Here is a 21,046-nt window from a genome sequence, read left to right on the forward strand (position 1 = left end):
AGTCCATATGTTTCAATGTATGTCTTTGCTTATTATTACTTACATTATGTTTAAAAATTGGTGTCACTCCTTTGATCAGATTTCTGTATGAGTGACACCATCCTAAATAAATCATTAACTTGTTGTTATAAATAATTTTATGCTCTTAACTATCATTGTAATATTAGTTATTATTATTATTTTTTTATTGTAATTATCATAAACATACTTATTATTACTATTATTATAATTTGTATTAATTTTTTTTATCTTATATTATTATAATATATTATTATTGTTATTATTATTGTTATTATTACTATTAATGTTGTTATTATTATTATTATTATTATTATTATTATTATTATTATTATTATTATTATTATTATTATTATTATTATTATTATTATCAAAACTATTGTAAAAATGATTTATGGAAAATAAATAGCTTGTAGTTGTTCTCTACACTACACTCTCTCTCTCTCTCTCTGTCTCTCTCTCTCTGTTTCTCTCTCACACACAGACACACACACACACACAACTTTTGAAGAATTTCAAAATATTTAATTAAAGTCTGTGCAAGCACGCAAAAAATCCTTTTTTGTTATCAAATTTTATTCAAAAAGTAAAATGGTTTTTAAACTATTAGTTATGCAGAAGCATGAAATTGAAAAATAAACAAATCTTACTTTTACTCAGTCTAACATGCACAAGCTTGCACCATTCATTAAACTTTTTTGAGGCAAAACAAAGTTGCTTGTTATCATATTATTTTATGATCATAGGAATTCTATGATCATAGTATAATAATTGTTTTTTGAATTTTTATTAAATTAAAAGCTTACTTTATTTTATTTAGTTTTACTTTAATTGAATTCATTCTACTTTTTTATATGACTTTATGAGAAACAATAGTTAAAATAAAGTTTGTTGACAATTTTGACAAGTTACTAAATCTATGGGATTTTTAAAATTTGAACAAATCATATAGTTAAGGTAAAAATCATTAATTATTTTATTAAAAATTTATCATCCTTCTTATATAGTTATCTCTAGATGATCTTCTAGTGGCTTATATGATCTCTAAATGATCTCTAGTAGTTTTATTAGTTTTGTTTAATAAAATTATTTTTTTGTTAAATAAACTTAATAAATTTTGCATAAAATTTTTATAAATTTACGAATACTTTTTCTCATCTTTAGTTGTGTCTTTTTCTATTAATCTTTCATGATGTCTCCTTCTGTTGATACTGGTAAGTATTAACAGAAGGAGACATAAGGCACAAGTTAGTTTCTTTAACTTACAATGAATAGTTTATAATCAGAAAATTTAGCAATAGTACTCTTTCTTTGTAATTATTTGTTGTGTCCACTTCTGTTTTCACTTATGAGGTTAATATTAAAACAGTAAAAAAAAATTTTATTTTGAACTGTTAGGATTTATAAATATTTCACAAAAGGTTTATGTTTTATTTAATTTTTTTGTTACAGTTATTTTTTTTTTTGCATTACTTAGCATGCATTTATATATTGTTTCCAGCACTTACAAATACACTCACAAATGGAGACTTTTTGATTTGCGTCCAAACAGTGAGAAAGATATGCCGTGTTTAACATGGAACAATAGTCATCTCTACTTAGGTTCTGGGGCATATGGCATCAAAGGAGGAAGCTGAGGAGGTAATGTTTGTAATTTTAATGCCTACAGTTAGTGTTGCAATTGCTATTATGAATAGTAGTTATTAGTTTGTAATAATAGTTGTTGTGGGCATGTATAGTATTGAAATAAATTAATAAATAGAAATATTAACTGTTTTTTTTTTAATTTAGATAAAATTAGTATATATAGTTCTATAAATTTTTGCATTTGGGAGTACATTAAGGTAAAAAATGATTCTTTTGCCAACAAATACGTCACTTTCAATTACTTTTGACTTTAATTCAACATTTCCATGTTGTCAGAAAGTTAAAACCATTAGTTTAATTACAAATTATTCATTTTTTTCAAAAACGCAAATTTAATTGACTAGAATGTTTTTAATTGACCTGAATGTTTTTAATTGACCTGAATGTTTTTAATTGACCTGAATGTTTTCAAAACATTCTGAATATTTTTAATAATACAAACAATGATTTTATTTTTTATTTTTTTTATAAAATTGTTTTTTTTTGTTTTTTTACTGTAAATCATTCACTGAGTGTTGCTACATTGACTATCTTATAACCTGACTCGCAACAGAGTGCTGCTACATCGACTATCCTTATAGCCTGACTCACAAGGGAGTCTGCTACATCGACTAAGGGTTTGGTTGGGGCAGGCATTCTATCAAGTAATAAAAAAAAAATTTTGGTCTTGCATTTTAATTTTTTTTTTTGTGTCAACAAAATACGGAAAAACTTTCTGACAACCAGCTAGGAGTGTATATATATATATATAATAAACAGTACCTACTAAATTATTAGACTCAAACTCAATTTTCAACTTTTTGTCTTTTTTGTTTTTAAAAAAGGGCGCTAGAAGCAATCACAACTTATTTTTTTTGTTATATAATCTATATATTGATATATACAAAAAAATATGTTATGAAAATTAGTACTTTAAAAAGAGCTTTGATACGCCTTGGCATACTATTTATGCACTTTGAGGTTAATGCTTTATCTGGATCTCGACGCCATAATTCAATCAGTCGTTCTGTGAGCTTCAGTTTACTTGTTATTATGTCAACACTGAGTTTGCATTTGACAAGCTCCCATAGATTTTCAATAGGGTTCATATCTGGAGAATTGCCAACCAAGCAAGAAGTTGGATACTTTCATTATCAAGAAATATTTTTCTGGATTTTGCAGTATGGCATGGAGCACCATCTTGCATAAAAATTATTTTTTCACTATTTGGAAACCACTCTCGTATCAGTGGAATCAGCAAAGTCTGCAGGACAGTCTTTTACTGATCTTGTTTCATATTCCCTTGTACAATATAAAGATAACCGGTGCCCCTGCTCAATATGCATGACCAAACCATTATAGATGCTGGGTGCTATACAGTGTTAACAATGCATTCTTGTTTGTGTTGTTCTCCTGGTCTGCGGCACACAAATGTTGATTTATCTTCCAAAGTCTCAATGGTAGATTCATTGCTGAATACAACCTGAATAAATCAGTCAATGTTGACGTTTATTAATTTTTCAAATATTAATAAGTTCAATTGGGCTAATATATTTACTCAAAAACATCTTTTAAAATTTGTAATAAAAAAATATGATCTGTTTAAGTGTATAGAGACAGTGAAAAACCCAGAGTTTATTAAGGGATACCGCTTTTTTTCCGGCAACATTTGGAAGGGAGGGAGGGTATTTTTGAGTTTAGCTCCCCCCCCCCCCCTAAAGAGTAGGACTTAGTAGAATTATATTGTCTGCATAAGCAATAATACCAGTTTATACACCACTTACTGTTGTTCCAACTTTGCAGTCTGACACAATTTGATTCAATATACTTTGAGTGTATATGTTATATAAATGTAGTGATAAAATTGATCCTTGTTGCACGCCTTGCGACAAGCGGAAATGGTTTGATTTATGCCTAAGGTAAAATATATTAGCAGTACCTGATAAGTATAGTGATTGTAGTGCGCAAACTACTGATAGCAGTAACTTTTTGTTGTAATAGAGTTTTTCAAACAACAAATCTCAGTTACAATTAATGAAAACCTTATTTGCTAAAATCTAGACTACATATGAGGCGTTGCGAACGAAAGGGCCACACCAACTAATTTTCGAAAATCTGTTTTTTTAACCATTTTTTACTTTAATCTGTCATCTACAATATAACACAAGATCAATGTGTCAATGGGCCTCTTTCTGACTGAAAATCAATCAAATTTCAGTCTAGAAACTTCAAACGCGATTTAGGGAGCGTTCAAAAACCATGTGGTAGCTTGGGGGGGGGGAGGGGTCTAAAAAAAACCACCAACTACCACAGGGGGGGGAGGGGGTGTAAATTCTTCTACCACGTGGTAAGAAAAAGTGTAATTTCGCGCACTTATTCAAAACTTGATTTTGGTTGGTGTGCCCCTTTGCAAATTTTAGTCTAGAAACTTCAAATGCGATTTACTCAAAACTTGATTTTGGTTGGTGTAATCCTTTCGTTCGCAACGCCTCATATATATATTGATGAGTTATTATTATTGTAATATTTTATTGTTTCACCTAAAAGGAACTCTGCATGAAGAGTGGAGCTGTTGTGCTGGAAACCAAATTGATGAGAGCGGTTATCTGATATTTTCAGACATTTTTCCATAATAATATATTCAAAGATCTTTGTCAAATATGGAAAAGAAACAAAACTTTCTGAAAAAGTTTACATTTTGTTTTTTCATAAACTAAAATAGCAAGCTAAAGATCAAAAGTTCATTCATTCAAAAATTAAATTTGCACAATAGTTTTTAGGACTGAAATTTTTTACTTTTGTTCATTTATTATCAAAAGCAACTTACTCTTAATTTCCAAAAAACAAAAGTTAACTATACATAGAATGGATATTTTAAAATCGTTCTATCTTTCAAAAAAGCAAATTTTTTATTCATTCTATTGTTATAAAACTTCGCAATAAGTTTTTAAAATTAAGTGTCATAACGACATTCATTTTTTTAAAACTAGTAACCGAACGACAGTTACGTCACGTAATTATGTAAAAGTGTCACATAATCACATAAAAAAGCAATATATTTTTAATTCATTTTAATTATTCACTTGATTATTCACCTGAAGAAAAAATGTGGTAGCTAAAATAAACGGAAAATTATTTATATACTACTGCATTGGAAACTGAATTTTTTTTTTCTATTTTTAATAAAAAAGCAAAAGAAAAATTAAATAATATAAAAATATCTTTTGGGCGCTTTCTTTTTGGCGCCCATACAAAACACGTCTAATTTCATCCTTGGGAGAGAAAATTCCAGTCATCTTGAGAAAAAGAAGAGTATTTCTTAGTCTAAGCAAGACATTTTTTAATCATTGCAGGCAATCAAGTTTCGGCTTCTTCAGTGGTTAACACTTAGTTCCAACACGTATCTTCTTAAAGATCCAGGTGAAGCGTTGATGCCTTGATCTTTCAAAACGCTTTTCACTTTTATTTATTTCGATTTTGTTCAACAGCTTTTTAGATTTCTTCTGTCATCTCTAACACTTGTTATTCTCTTTTGACCACAGCGACCTTTTCTCTATGATTCTATTTTGACCCCTGTTTTGAGTTTGAAACTTATTCTTCTGACTGTAGCCTGGGAGACTTCAACTATTTTTGCAATACTCCTTTTGGTGCCATCTGTTTCTTGCAGAAGAACTGCTGCTTTAACTAATTTATATGGAGAACCATCACTTGCTTTACCCATTATTAATCCAAAAACAAGCGTAACACTCCATAAGTTATTATGTGACTGCATGATTAAAAAAAATACTTATAAACAACTGAAATTGCATTATTTAAGTTATAAAGACAACCTACAATAATACAAGCCTCTAAAAATTACATAATTAGAGTTTTGACAAATAAAATCAACTGAAAATTTTTAATTTTATATTAATAAAATTTACCATACTTTTTATGAAATTCAAAATATTTTTTTAAAGTTTATTTATTTTAAAAATTTTCCTAATCTAAAACAAAAAATGAATAATAAGAAGTTAAATTACACATAAACAACAAAAGTAAACAGCGATAACTTCTATCGAAGAAAATCCAAAAAACTAGTGAAATCTGAAAATTTTATTCTTCAGTCTCATAATTTGAGCAGGTGCTGTGTATATATATATATATACATATATATATATATATATATATATATATATATATATATATATATATATATATATATATATATATATATATATATATATATATATATTCAAATTAAATGTATTCTGAAATAGATTTTACATTTATGGAATATTTACATATAGTACAAGTACTAATTTTAAGTAAACACCATAATAAGAAACTAAAACACCAAACTAAAAAACAAAAAACAAAAAAAAAACACAGAAAAAAAAACACAAAAAACACACACACAAACAAAAAACTAAAACTAAAACAGTACAATACTTAAACGAAAAACTTTTGGAATAATAATTAAGTAAGAAGTTTGATAATTTAGGACATAATTCTAATTTCTTTTATACATCTATCTAGAATAAAGACTTTTATATACCTAATTAAAATATAGCAAAAAAAGAGAAGTAGATTATAATAATATACAGTAACAACATTGTAAATAATGTAGTAATATAAGTATCAGTAACAATAATAAGCAATATTAATAAAAACTCCAGTTATTGGTAATAATAATAAAAATAATAATAATACAAATGATAAAGATAACAATTCTATTAATAATAAAAATAATAATAATAGTAATAGTAATGATAACAATAATATTAATAGTAATAATAACTACAATAGCAACAATAATAATAATAACAATATTAAAAAATAGCAATATTTATAATAGTGAGAGTTGGAAATAGAATAGCGATATTATTTTGAGAAAAAGTTAAGAAAGAGCAAGTATTAGTAGTAATAAATCACCATTGAAATGAAGAAAGTAGTAGAAAAGAATTTTAGAGAAGATCAATTATGAGTAGTTATAGACCAGCATTGAAGTGAATAAGGTTAAGATGGATAGTAGATAGTTAGCAGTAGAGTAGCATAGAAATTAGGAAGAATACTTGTTTAATAAAAAATTAAATACACTGTTTTTGAATTTGGAAAATGTAGGGAGAGATTTTAACTGTGAGGGGAGACTATTCCATGTGCATATGCTCTGATATTTAATTGATTCATGTCCATAACAAACAGTTCTATGTTTTATACATATCTATGTTCTATATATATATATATGTATATATATTTATATACATATATATATATATATATTTATATATATATATATATATATATATATATATATATATATATATATATATATATATATATATATATATATAAAGTTTCTTTCTTCAATTATCATTAAAGTTTTCTAATACTTTTGATCATCAAGAACTAAAAAGAATAATTCAGTATTATTGTTTTTAGTTGTTTATTTCAGTTTTTTAATTTTAGTGAGTTTCAGTCTATAACAGCTAACACGATAAAGTAAGAAGTGTAACAACGGTTCAAACAATTAAGAAGTGTAACAATGGTTTCAAACAATAAAGAAAGAAGTGTAACAACGATTACCTATATTACGTATAATATGCAAGTTCTGAGATTTGCAAAGTTTAAAAAAAAATTAGATTAAAATTTGAAGTGTTTATTGATGTGTTTCTCAAATTGATTTACACTTGTTGATTCAATATTTTCTTGTGACATTCCAGTTATTTACTACTCTATTACAGAAAAAGTTATTTAATTATTAATAATTAAAAATTATTTTGTAAAAAATTATTATAACTTTATTAAAGAAAAAATTGTGTTTAACTTATTTTGTGTATTTATTAACTCGTTATTCTAAAGTTATGGCCTCTTGCTTGACCATTTATGTTAATATTTAGTTGGGTTATGCAAATTTATTTTGTCAATTTTTTTTTTTTTTCACTAATTGGAACATTTGGATTAAATCACCACGTCTTCTGTTTTCTTATGACATTAATTTTAGTTATAAGTTTCTTCATGACTGTAAACTACTAAACTTGATATTATAGTCGATCTATTTTAAACTTTTTTAAGTCTATCAGTTTATCCTTTCCAATGAGGATTCCATATAATTGCTTCATACCTGAGATAAGGACTCCATATAATTGCTCCATACCTAAGATAAGGATAAACTAATGACTAAAAAAATAATACTTAAATGCATGTTAAAAATCTTGTTTAAATCAGGATCTATGGTAACTCTAATCAAAATCAATCGAAATAAAAATACCAATATTTTTTTCGACTTTTCCTTTCTTCTAGTATAACTTCATCAATTTTGTATTTTTATTTATTTAAGGTTATTATTTCCAAAATGGATTTACAAGTTGAGTTTTATTTGCCATTTATCTGTCTAATCTTTTAAAATATTAAAATTGTTTTTTAAACTAATATTATCTAAATTTGACTTAATAATTGCTAAAAGTTTAGTATTGTCAGCAAATAGTTAACCTTAATGTTTGATTCTAATTAAGAACCGACAAATTCGACTTTTCAAGACATAAAATTAATTTAAAGACAAACTTGAATTATGTGTACGCCAAAATTTTGAAAAAAATATATATCCGTCCCTAAAGGAGCTGACACCCCTATAAAAATACGTCAACGTTCGATACCCCCCTAACAAAATATATATTATTTAAATGTAAAATAAAACAATGTTTTAAATTAACAAAAAAACAAAAAAGTTAGCAAGTAAAATGTTCAAAAAAAAATTCAAATTTTAACTAATGAACTTATTTCAAATGATTATAACGATTTAAAATTACAAATGCTCACTCTGAACAAAAGGTTAATAAAAGTTAAAGGTACATAAAAAAAATGTATATTAAAGTTTAAACTTTAAATTTCCAGTTTATAACTACAAAGACTTACTCCGAACAAAAAAAAGATTAAAGGGTTCACAAAAATGTACACACCTTACACCTTACAAATTATTTTAGACCTTAAGGCGGAAAAGCTAAAAGCTGCAAAAGTTAAAAATAAAGTTTTTCTGTTTTTAAAGACCTACCAACGTCTTTATTTCAGTATTATACTAGAATTTATGCATGGCGGTAAAGAAGCGCATATTGACATCAAAAAAACCACACGAGGCTTGCGAGTTACAGATCCCTGCCGATCCCTGGTACAAACTTTTAAATTATATAGTGTTGAACGTGTGCTTACATAAATCTTTTTTTGATTGCACAGCAGACTAATCAAAATTAAAGACAGTCAATTAAAATTTAAATTACCAGTTTAAGTTAAATAGGTATGTGGGAAGTGGAATGTACATATACACTTTATTTATTTATTTTTTACTTTTTTTTATCCCTTTATTTAACCATAAAACTAAAAAAATTATAAAGTTATATGTAACTTTATAATTTTTATAAACTATTTAAAAAAGCAAGAAAAATAACCCAAAAACTGGGAAAAGTGAAAAAACTGACACGAGAGATAACGAATGAATGAGATAAATCAACGTTTGCGATCAGAAGGGTAGTAAATAAAAAAAGAAAACAAAAAGATATTTTTAATTATTATGATTAGACAAAAAACAAGAAATAACTTATTAATAATAATAATCAACATAAAAATCAGCAATAATAAAAATAGTTAGCAATGAGACCACAAAAAAATACACGCCAACATAAACAATCACGTCAATATAAACGATATGCAAAATTACACAAAGTATTATCAAAACAAAGAAATACACGACAATATAAAAAATACCTAATAACACACGATTGTATTCCTTTATTGTACTCCTACAGTTCGATATAAAGTTGTATAAATTAACAGTGACTAAAAGGATAAATCAGTGCTGGATTACCCAATGGGCCCGAATAGGCCATGGCCTAGGGGCCCTATATAATTAGAAACCCCCAAAAATTTTAAAAAACGCATTTTTTTAATTTGAATAATATTTTAATATAATATATAATTGCGAATTAATTAATAATGCAAATAATGCGATTTAAGTATTTATATTTATTATTATTTTTACTTTATTTATAAAAATACCTTTAAAATAAAATAATAAGATATGCTGTTTAATTTTTAAGTAAAAATAAAAAGCGCATCTTTAAGTTTTTTGCTGTCTCATTTGTAGAAGGTAAGTCTTAGTTTTATTTTTCATGTTTACACAAATAAACTTATAAAGACGGATTTTATTGGAACATTTTCAACTTTCTAATTCAATATGAAAAGTGACAGTTGTTTATTAATGCATTATCATAGATTAAACCGTGCCAAGATCTAACCTAAGTAAGTCAAACAAAAGAAAACTAGCGGAGGAAAAATAAATCAATAATGCTGCTGACGTCGCAAAACATCGGAAATTAACTTCATTTTTCCTAGGGTCCGTTCCCCATTTCTATCACCCTGTGAAAAAATTGAAACTGTTAGTAATGAAGTTGTTTGAAATTATTTCTTATTGTATGTTTCATCAAATTATAAATATTTTGAAATGAATATTTATAATTTGATTTTATAAGTAAGACCGTCGTTCAACCGTTCCCGGAAATTATTAAAAGATGATTTTAATAAAGATGACGTCAGTTTTTGGATTAACCGTGGTCCACAAGAGTGTCAAAATCGTTCTTGACCGTTTGAGTGTTTTCGTACATTTTACAATACAGAATCCAGGACACAGTATTGTTCAGAGAGCACATTATATGGTAAAAAACCAAAAAGTGAAACATTTTTAGCGTGAATGGCTTATTTATTTCCCAACAACTGGTTGTGTGTATTGTTTCCCTTGTAAACTTTTTTTGTCTAAAGAAAAATCAAACAAGCTAGCTATGGATTTAATGATTTGGAAAAATATTTTTCAAATACATCAACATGCAAACGGATCTCTTCGCATAGAATGCATGTTGACATATATTTGGAGAAAACAAACCTCTGTTGTGTGTGACACCCTTTAACTTCAAATTCAAACGGAGCAAAATTACTGGAAAGAAGTATTGAAACGTCTTACACCAAACATCATAACGTTGTCTGAATAAGGTTTACCTTTTTGCGGAACAAACGAGCATATTGGTGTTCCAGATAATGGGAATTATTTGGGTTTGCTAGAACTTGTGGCTCAGTTTGACCCATTTTTGAAAAATCACATTGCAACATATGCGGATTAAGGTAAAGGAAATCCATCTTACTAATCAAAAACAATATGCGAGGAGCTGATTAATATAATGGGAGAAAAAGTGCAATCTCACATTATACAAGAGATTTTAGTTGCATGCTATTTTAGTGTTTCAGTCGATTTAACTCCAGACATTGCTTACAATTAATTTATTTTTTTTATTGTGCAACTATTGTATACGAATTTTTCAGATTTGACGCATTGCTGGAATCTTATAAAACAGCACATCGGAAACAAAAAATTACCCAAATCATTATCAAAAAGGCGTTGGGAGGCTCGTGCAAATGCCACCGAAATAGTTTTCAATTCTTTTAAAGCAACTTTGACTGCATTGAAAGAGATTGTTGAAGATCCCTCTCAAAAAAGCTGAATTTATTTTAAATAAAATGGGAACTTTTGAATTTGTCTTCATACTCGTATTGTGGAGCAACATTTTATAACAATTGACCTCAAAACTTGAGCTTTGATGTTCTTATCGTTAGAAAGTATGTCAGAAAAATGAAAGACAATCTTGATGAATTTGAAAACATAGTAAAATCAATCTTGCCAGTTATTAATTATGCGATTGTTACAACGCAAGTTTGCCTAAAAAGAAAAAATTCTAACGAACTTCATGTCCCGTACGTGATATTACCTGCTCGAGATTTTCGTATCAACGGGTTTATAGTAATTATTGACAGGTTTAAGAGAGAGATTAATGAGCGAGGCAAAGTTTAATTAAAAGTTGCGGAGATGTTTTCTTTTTCGGCTAATTTTTAACTTTCGTAAAATAACTATCGACAGAAGTTTTTTAATTTCGTTATGTTATTCTGAACATAACGAAACTTTGGTTCATGATAATCTTGCATCTGTTTTTCCGAACGTCAAAATTGCTCTTCGCCCTTTTTTAACACGCATGATTACAAATTGTTCTGCGGAAGACATAATTTCAAAAATTAATCGATTTAAAAATGAGCAAAGAAGTACTTTGCTTCAGGAGATATTAGACAAGTTGAGCTTGAAGTCTATCGAATCAGATATTCTTCGCGAGATCGATTTTGATGATATAATAAGCGATTTTATCGATAACAGATAGAGGAAAAAAATATTTTAGGGCTTATTTTATAACAATGCCAATTTCGTAAACTGTGATATCCTTTATAAGTTGTTTTTGCAAATGTTCTAATTATAAACGTAAAGAAAAATATGTAAAGTATATAAATTAAAAAAAATTAAAAAAATGTATTACGTTTAAAAAATAATAAATACCAGATTTATCTATTTATGAAGAAAAGACTTATGTGCATTTGTAAATATTTACATTAATGATTCTATGTACTGTATTACTCAATAATTCTGTAAAATAACTTTTTTGATGCAAAAATGGGGCCCCAAAAATTTTAGTGCCTAAGACCCAAGTTTTTCTTAATCCGGCACTGGGACAAATAACCTCTGAAGATATATTTAATTTTTGTTAAATATATTATTTAATTAACTTTTTTAGCAAAATGTTAGTGTCGCGGTGCAGGTTATAATGGCATTATAATAATTATAATCTTATTGTGTATTAACTATTATTGTTGTTTAATAATTAATATATGCATTTTTATTATTTTCGATATCATCGATGAAAATATCGGCTTCATCGCTGACTCATAAAGCCAAAAAGTCATTTCATCAAAAGTCAATTCCAATAAAATTAAGTCAATTTAAAAGGTCAATTCCAATTATGTTAAACTGCCACAATCGAGTGTTTTAGGCTTAGCACTTTTTTAATCAATAGAAAAGATTTTATAGATTTAAAACTTAGAAAAAAAAATGCTGCTTCACAAAACTGATCAACCCCCTTCCCCTATAGCAAATTATTACAAAATCGCTAAAAAATCCGACGACCCCTAAACTCATTTGATGCAAGTCGTAAATACCACCACAAAAGAAAAGTTAAAATTTTTTTAACTTTTAAAACTGTTATAGATCAAAGGCGCCGCCAAATACTGAAATTTTATTATACGGGTTTGATTTTAAGTTATTTTTTGAAAAATTTTAACAAAATAAACCAACAAGCTTTACTTCTTCTTTCAGTAATAATTTTATTACACGTAAAACACTAACTTTTTGGAAATATAAATGCATTTTATGTCACTAAAAATGTTTTGTGTGTTTGAAATTATTTTAATTGATATGCAAGCTTTGTTTGAAAAACTTTGACATATATTTTGGGCATATAAGGGTAATTGAATATATAAAACATTTTTTAACAAAATAGTAAAATATATTTAACACAAGGCTGTTTATTAATAAAGTCCACAAAATAGGAGAGAGAATTTTTTTGACCATTGAAAAATAAGCAGTATTTGCAATCTAGTTTATCGAACGTTGGCGTAACTTTACAGGGGAGTCTTGAAAGTTTGACAAGCTGTTGACAAGGCGGAGGGGCAGGTACAAATTGCCAAAAAATTGTTGACGTAATTAACTGGGACAGTCCTTAATACTTTACATAATATACTTTTTTTATTAAATCGGATAGAGATGAGACAGTTTTCACTTTGATGTATGGATCACACAAAAGTATTTTCACGTTACGCAGTTTCCCATTGTTAATTATAACAATTGATAGCGCGGATATCTTAGATATTAAACAATAAGTTACACGCCCGTCTTATTAATATGTTCATTAATACGTCCTTTAACCAACGAAAACGAAAAAAAAAAATGATGGAAGCTATGATGGAAGAGCCCCGGTTGTAAAGTTTTTGTAATATCTGCAACACTGATCTCAGAATAATAACTAGATAGCGTATACTATTGTTTTTCGCAAAAAAAGTTGAAGCCAATTTCGGTCAATCAAGATGGCGCTGGTTAAAACTGTTAGCGGTTTGAATCGTACAAAAATCCTGACCAAATAAACAAAGTAAATTATTTTTAAGGAAAATAAGATAACAAAATAAGGTAGCGAAATCAGTAAGCATACACAATTTAAATGTAGTTTATAATTTATGTACCTTTCAGTTCTTATTTACCCAATGCTGTGTGCTGGAAGGTTAATAACACAACTGTATGGTAAGGAGCAATGGTATCTATCTACAATCTTTAAAGAATTTTACAATTATGAGTTTTGTAGGTAGAAACAATATTGTATAAATGCTGTATGAACTATTAGATAAGGACTGTAAATACACACAACTTAGAGGTTCCTTCTAGGATTATAAAAATTATTTTATTATTTAACACATGAACTTTCTAGAACTTATTAGATAGTGAAAATATAAAACAATAGTTATGTTTCAAAGTAAAATATAATCTCTCAATGACTTAGGCTCAAAGTCATTGTTAAACTCAACTGTGAATCATTATTCCTCAAAGTTTGAAGGACAATTATTGACAGTTCAACGCATACATAGTATGTAAAGATATATCATATGTATATTACATGTATACATACTATGTAGAAGTATATTTTTTAAATAATGTATTTCTTATTAGATTATGTAGTCAATGCAATAAAAACTTTTTTAAGACAGTTATATTACAACCACTGATCTTAAAATAAAAACATTCAGGGCCGACGACAGGGGGAGGGGGGCCGGGGTACTTTTTTTTAAGAAAAATCTAGATATGAAGGACTTTTTTTACAAATTGATGATTGTGCCCCTCCCCCCCCCCCCCCCTCATCTTCGAAACGCGTGTTGTCGGCCCTGACATTTTGAGATTGGTGTGTATTACATCACTATTAAGTATTCAGGTGTTTATATTATTTTATTACTATGCCAAGTTGCTGCTCTTTAGATGAAAAAATAGAACTGGATCAAAAAACAGTGATCACAATTCAAAAGAAAAGTTTTCAGTTCACAGGTGGGTGAAATTTAATACATTTTATTATAAATAAAATCTGTAGGGGTTGTTTGGTTAAACCAAGCAAAAATGTTGTTTTGGTATGCGAAGAAACTGAAAGATGTTTCCAAAGGTTGCTTGCATCAACAGATAGGAACCTGCCTAATGATATAGGAATAAAAAATTTAATTGCAAGTGCTGTTTTGAGATCAGTTGATTTATCAAAAGTATTCACAGACCTAACTCATTATATGTTTGATTTGGCTATAACTGGTAATCATTTATTTTTACTGATTAAAGTTATTTCAGAAAATTACTCAAAAATACACTTTCATCACCTAGCCAAAAAAGTAACTAACAAATTGACTGAAAAAAAGTTCAGGAAGCAGTTGACTAAACTTGTCTTATTAAAAATCAATGAAAACATCTATTGTTATTATACCACATATATACAATAATGATTTTAAGAAGAACAAAGGATCATAGAGCGAAAGTCAGAAGAAGTCGAGTTAAAAAGGTAGTATAGAGAAAGCGGACAGATATTGCACCAGATGTTAGAATGTGCAATTTAAGTTCAATATCAAGTTAACTCGATAGGAACTGTTGTTACGTTTACCGTTTTACATTACATATGGAACATATACTTTGTATTAGTTTTATTTTGTTGGTAGTGTGGTTTATCCTCCTATGGCTAGTTGCCATACAGAGGCCACATTACCAAGGCCCGCAAAGTGAGTTCAGCTTACTAAAGACCATCATAACCCTCTTCAAAGACCAAGAGTAAGTGATTTTGAGAAGAACGAAGGAATTAGAGTGAAAGTTAGAAGAAGTCGAGTTAGAAAGAAAGCATAGAGAAAGCGGACGGATATTGCACAAGATGCTAAAATGTGCAATACCCACTATTAACTAGGTTACCTAATTAATGTATTAGTATAAACGTAGTTAACATTGCTGATGACGTTTGTATATATTGATCATTTTTACTTTTATTTTTGATGTTGTTTATATATACTGATAGTTTAGTACATGTGGCTTACCCTCCTCCGGCTAGCATATTTTGAAACCCTATACAGGCTCAGAATAGGCAGAAAAATGAGCAATCTGATTCGCTGGTTTTGAAAGAGAGGCAAGTGCGATTTTGTTGAAAAATATAATGAAAATCAAACCAAACAGATTTTTGAAATAAATTTCAAAGTTATGATATACTAAGTTTATCAATACAAGTCATGTGTTACTATTAACACAGGAAATTCATTTTTTTTTAATACACTTCAGAGTATTTAAAATGTATCAAAATCTATTTGTACAAGAGAATTTTCACTCGTAAAAATTTCAATAAAGTTTATCTTGGTGATGAAGATTTTATCTATTGTTAATTTTAAGAAACGAAAAAAAAATGTGTTGAAGTAAATTTGAAAAAATCTACAAATGTGTTTCTCTTAAAATATGCTCTTGGCCTTAAAGCATTCTCAAATACATAGTTTATATAAGTATGTTGTACGAGACTAATAGTGAAGCACTTTTGCATACAAAGTTTATATGCAGTTTTATGTGACTACTGAAGTAAAGTTTTATGTGACTACTGGTGAAGAACTTTATTTATAAACTGATTTACATGTTTATTATAAAGAGTTGAAAATTAGAGTTTTTTAAAATAGAAAATTTTTACTAATTGCAAAACTAGCTTACATGTTCCATGTCAATATATGAGCTCTGAGGAGATTTTGTTTTCATGCTTTGTTTCAACCTTAGTTTGGAGGAGGCTGATATATTTTTTTATTACGTAACTTTAATAAAACATCGAGTTAAACCATTAAAAACTTTTTTTAAATTTATAAAAATTTTGGCAGGCTGCATTAAGTTATAAAATATTTGAAAATTTAACAAAATAAGTGATATTTATGTTTGTCTACAGAACAGTAATTTTTGTACAGTTTTATATAAACACTGACATTAAAAGCAAGAAAAAGTATTGAAGTCAAATAAGTTAACCAAATAAAAGTGGATTATGGCATAAATAAAAGTAGATTATGGCAAATGATTGTGGCATTTTTGTATTGCAGTAATTGAAAGAAAAAAAGATTTAAAAAACTAAACTAAGTGGTTAAAATCAATCGTTTTAATGAAAAAAGAGTAATAAAAAAAAGAAAAGAGAATTATCAAAAAAAAAGCTATTATAAAATGTGTTTCACTTGAATTTGCATGTGTGCAATTTTGCAAGATTTCTAAATGTGTTTCTTATCAAATATAATGTCCGTGTTTTATAAAGCATACTCAATACAAAGTTTATATGCAATTGCACCAGACTTCTGGTAAAGTACTTATAATATGAAAAGTATAAATTTTAAGCTGAGGTAGAGGTTGTTCTAAGCTCATTACTGCATCTTTATACCAACTTGTTAATTATAAACAGTTTAACATTTAAAATTTTGGAAAAAGAAAATTTTTACAGATGTTTTGCCAAACTAGCTTACATGTTCTATATAAATCTATGAACCCTGAAGAAGTTACTGTTCAACCTAAATTTTGAGAAGGCTGATAAGGCGTACATCAATATTTTTCTTTATATATATTATATAGGATTAAAATTGGATATTAATCTAATGGAAATAATTTGAATAATAAATTGGATAAAAATCTATTGGAAAATTTAACAAAAAAAGTGATATTTGTTTTTTCACTGAACATTAAAACTGTACTGAGTATTAAAGTCAAAAAATTTAACCAAATAAAGGTGAATTATGGCAATTTTTGTAATAAAAATAACTTCATCAAAATTAGCTTTTACATTTGAAGTAGCAAGTTTTAAAAAAAAGATATTAATATTACATCAAAATAAAACATAACGCATCTCTGTTTTTATATTAATAAACAAGAGATATTAACAGAAATTTAAAAAAAGAACACTTGTTTTTATTGGTTATATTAAAAATTACATAATAAAACTATGAATAAAAATTGTAAATATGAAGTACATTTTATTTAAGATTTTTTTTCTAATTTTTTTAGAGCAGACATATTTTCTTTTTTTTCTGGAATATATAATGTAAAATAAATTATTAGCATTATAAATTTATAAAATTTATCAAAGTTTGCTGCTTTATTTAATATTATTTACCATCAGTTGCTATTAAAGGATACACATTTTATATTAATTATAGAATACAATAACAAGTATTTTGTTCAGGTTAAAAGCTATTTACCAACAGACATGTATTGAGTTTTGAAATTGAAATAAACAACAACATGAACTTGCATGTTGGCAATCTTTCTTGTTTCCGCCTTTTTACACTTAGTTTTTCATAAAGGTGTGTTAAGTTGAGATTTATTGCTTTTGGTAATCAGTTTACTATATCAAAACACACTTGTGTACATCAGGTTATAGATTTTTTCTAATAGCTTATTATGCTGCAATGCTTTGTGATCTTTTATTACTATACATTACCAAAGGATATCTAAATTCGCTCTTGCTTACAATTGCTTTTAATTTAAGAGTGTTGCAAATCATCTGGGCTAGCTATAACAACCAATAAGCAATATTCTCAAACTTTTTTAGTGTTGTATATAATTTATATATGGGAGTAATAAGTGTAAAGTTCTAAAAAGAAATTAGGTTATTTTTTCAAAATACTTTTTTTGCTAAATGATTGGATAAATGGGAACTTAATTTGAAAAAAAATTATACCAAGTTAATAATAGTCTATTGATATTAGTAGGTAAATTTTAAAACTGTTTTAAAAAATCTATCGTATGAGAATCACAGCATAGTCAAGTTTCACCATCTGGTTTATAGTTTGTTACAATGGTTGTCTTTTTTATATCTTAGAATTATAAAAACAATTAGAAAAACAAACTAATTTTTTCAAATCTTTATTTTTAAGAAAAAATTCTGAAAAACACGGATGTTTGAGTTGTGAGGGTTTGTATAAGTATTTGTACTATATTTCACAAAATTGGATAGAAAAATCATAACTTTTTTTTGCTATTATTATTTGGTTTTATATGAAGTTACTCAAATTCACTTTTATTATTTAATACGTTTTTTGACATTTGTTTTGATTTAAACATACGCGCAAAAGCCTCTCTTTCAAAATCAGCGAATCAGATTGCGCGAATTTCTGCCTATTCTGAGTCTGTATAGGGTTTCAAAATATGCCTCCGGCTATTTGCCATTTAGAGGCCACATTACCAAAACTTTAAATTATATAATGTTAAAATATACTTAAACATATATCAAGTTTTACACTTTGATTTTTTTTTGGAAATTGCATTGCGTCAACCTCTCCTTAATTTTGATCTATTGCATTTATTTCCGTTAAAAAATTATTTTATATGGTTTTAAAGTTTTGTCAGTCAATGTTTTAGCACAGCCGAGTAGTTAGCGTGCAGAGCTTCTAAACAAGAAAGAAAGTTAAGAGTCCAACCACTGGCGACACTTTTAAGTTTTTCAAAATTCAAATTACTTGTGAAGTTTAATAAAGATTATATACAAACATATATTTAACGATATTATACACTTTAACGAACAAAAAAATTTTTTAAAAAGCTAAAAATACTAAAAACATTAAAAAATGACGGGAAATTTGTTGCGTATGTGTCATGATTAAGATGCTTATGTTATTTTAGTTTTACATTTCAAGTTTTTTTACAACTAAGTTGATTTCGTGCAAGAAAAATGAGTATACAGCATGTTTATCTATAGAATATAAAATCTATAGAACTGTAAAGATGTTTTGTTTTGCACTTAAAATAACAAAAATTAAAAAAAAAGCAAGCTAGTAATTTAAACTTAACGCGCGGCGACCTTGACTTTTTTTAAAACAGTAAGGGGGTTTGAGAAGTATGTTTTTAACAAGAACATAATTGAAAACTCTAATTTTATATTTAAAATTAACCATTTTATGAAATTTATTATTTTTAAAAATAATTAAAAGCTAAAATTATTTAATATTGATCTAATAAGGAAATTTAGAGTTTTATGGCTTTTTAACCATGCCCTCGTTAAACATTCTAAACTGAGTGCGCAACAACGACAGAATTTAGATAACCATCAATATAGTATTATACTCCATTATTTTTTGGCCGAACTTTTAGATTAAGGATCGTTCCTAAATATCGCAACGCTAAACTTAACAAATGAACAAAACAAAAAAGGTCAAATTTTTCCCTCGCAGAGTCATAACTTAAATAAAAAATCAAAATAGCTGAGTAAGTTTAATGAAAATCGCCACCTAAAAGAACTTGAGATCTCTTTCTTTTTTAAAAATAAATTTTAGCGTTGCGTAATTTATGGACAATCCCTTAGCGTTTTATAGCCCATGGTTTTTAATGGTCTAAGATCTACTTAGTTCTGCCATTTGTATAGCGTTGCGCACAAACGTCCGCAAGCGTAAAAGTCTTTAGCATTTGTTGAGTTTGCAGGCAGTATATGAAACAATCGTGTATAATAAATCTATAAAAATGAGAAAGCTTTTGAATTTTATTTTAACTATTAGAAAACTCTTTTGCTATATTATTATTTTTTTGCTATAAATATTGCTATAATTTTTATAGGGGAGAGTTGCCATAATTGGAACAGCGCTTTAATTGGAACACTTGGATTTATTTTTGAAAAAAAAAATGAATTAAGGCTATATTTTGCTTTTTTTTTTAGTAAAACGTCTTATTTTCTACCTTTTGACACATTTGCATGTGCACCATTGATTTAAAGTTTTTTTGCATAATTTTTTTTGGCGATCTAATTTTGTGTTTACACTATATCGATTGCGCTGGATAAACTAGACTGCTATAGGTTATACAGTTTTTTGTGTTTAGTTCGATGGGATTTAAAACAAAAAATAACAATATAGAATTATCTTATAAGTTGCTGCAAGGATGATATTGCAGTGATATAACAAAATAGCCTAAAGTTTCCTTGATTGGAACTATAAAGTTTTCCTGACTTAATCAGTAATAAAATCAAAGGGTTGTAGAAACAGTTCAAGCGCAATTTAAAAATACTTAGTAACAGCCATAAAAATAATACTTTATTTAGTGATTTTTATTCAATAAATCAAGAAAAAGAGTTAAAGCTTTTATACAACTTTTTGTTTGTAGAATTTCAGTTTGTCAGGATAATATTAATCCTATTATAAGTTTTGAATGAACTGTTTAAATTTTCACTGTAAAGATAAAAATTATTTTTAATCAGTTTTTTTTGATTTTACTGTTCTAATTAAAAAATTAAAGTGTTCCAATTTAGGGAAACAGTTGCCTTGATTGGAACAAAATGGTATCTTTGAAAAAACAAATTTATTTACAACAACAGTGCAATCAATTACGGTTAAAAGTATAGTAAGGTTGTTTGTTTGTATTAATCAAATCATAGATGTTTTCAAAGTTAAGCCATATTTGGTTAAAAATATTTATTCCTTAAGTGCTCCAATTAAGGCAACTCTCCCC

The 21,046-nt window shown here is 27.2% G+C and overlaps 1 long non-coding RNA gene across 1 annotated transcript; it reads left to right on the forward strand.

The window, feature by feature from the left end:
• Positions 1-796: 796 nt before the first annotated feature.
• LOC136086489 (uncharacterized) lies at positions 797-7,272 on the forward strand. The gene is made up of 3 exons (XR_010641367.1): positions 797-975; positions 1,520-1,659; positions 7,093-7,272. It is a non-coding gene; the product is annotated as an uncharacterized LOC136086489 (long non-coding RNA).
• The last annotated feature ends 13,774 nt before the right edge of the window (positions 7,273-21,046 follow it).

Source organism: Hydra vulgaris, chromosome 10 (genome assembly GCF_038396675.1).
Source record: "Hydra vulgaris chromosome 10, alternate assembly HydraT2T_AEP".
In the NCBI taxonomy this organism is placed as follows: domain Eukaryota; kingdom Metazoa; phylum Cnidaria; class Hydrozoa; order Anthoathecata; family Hydridae; genus Hydra; species Hydra vulgaris.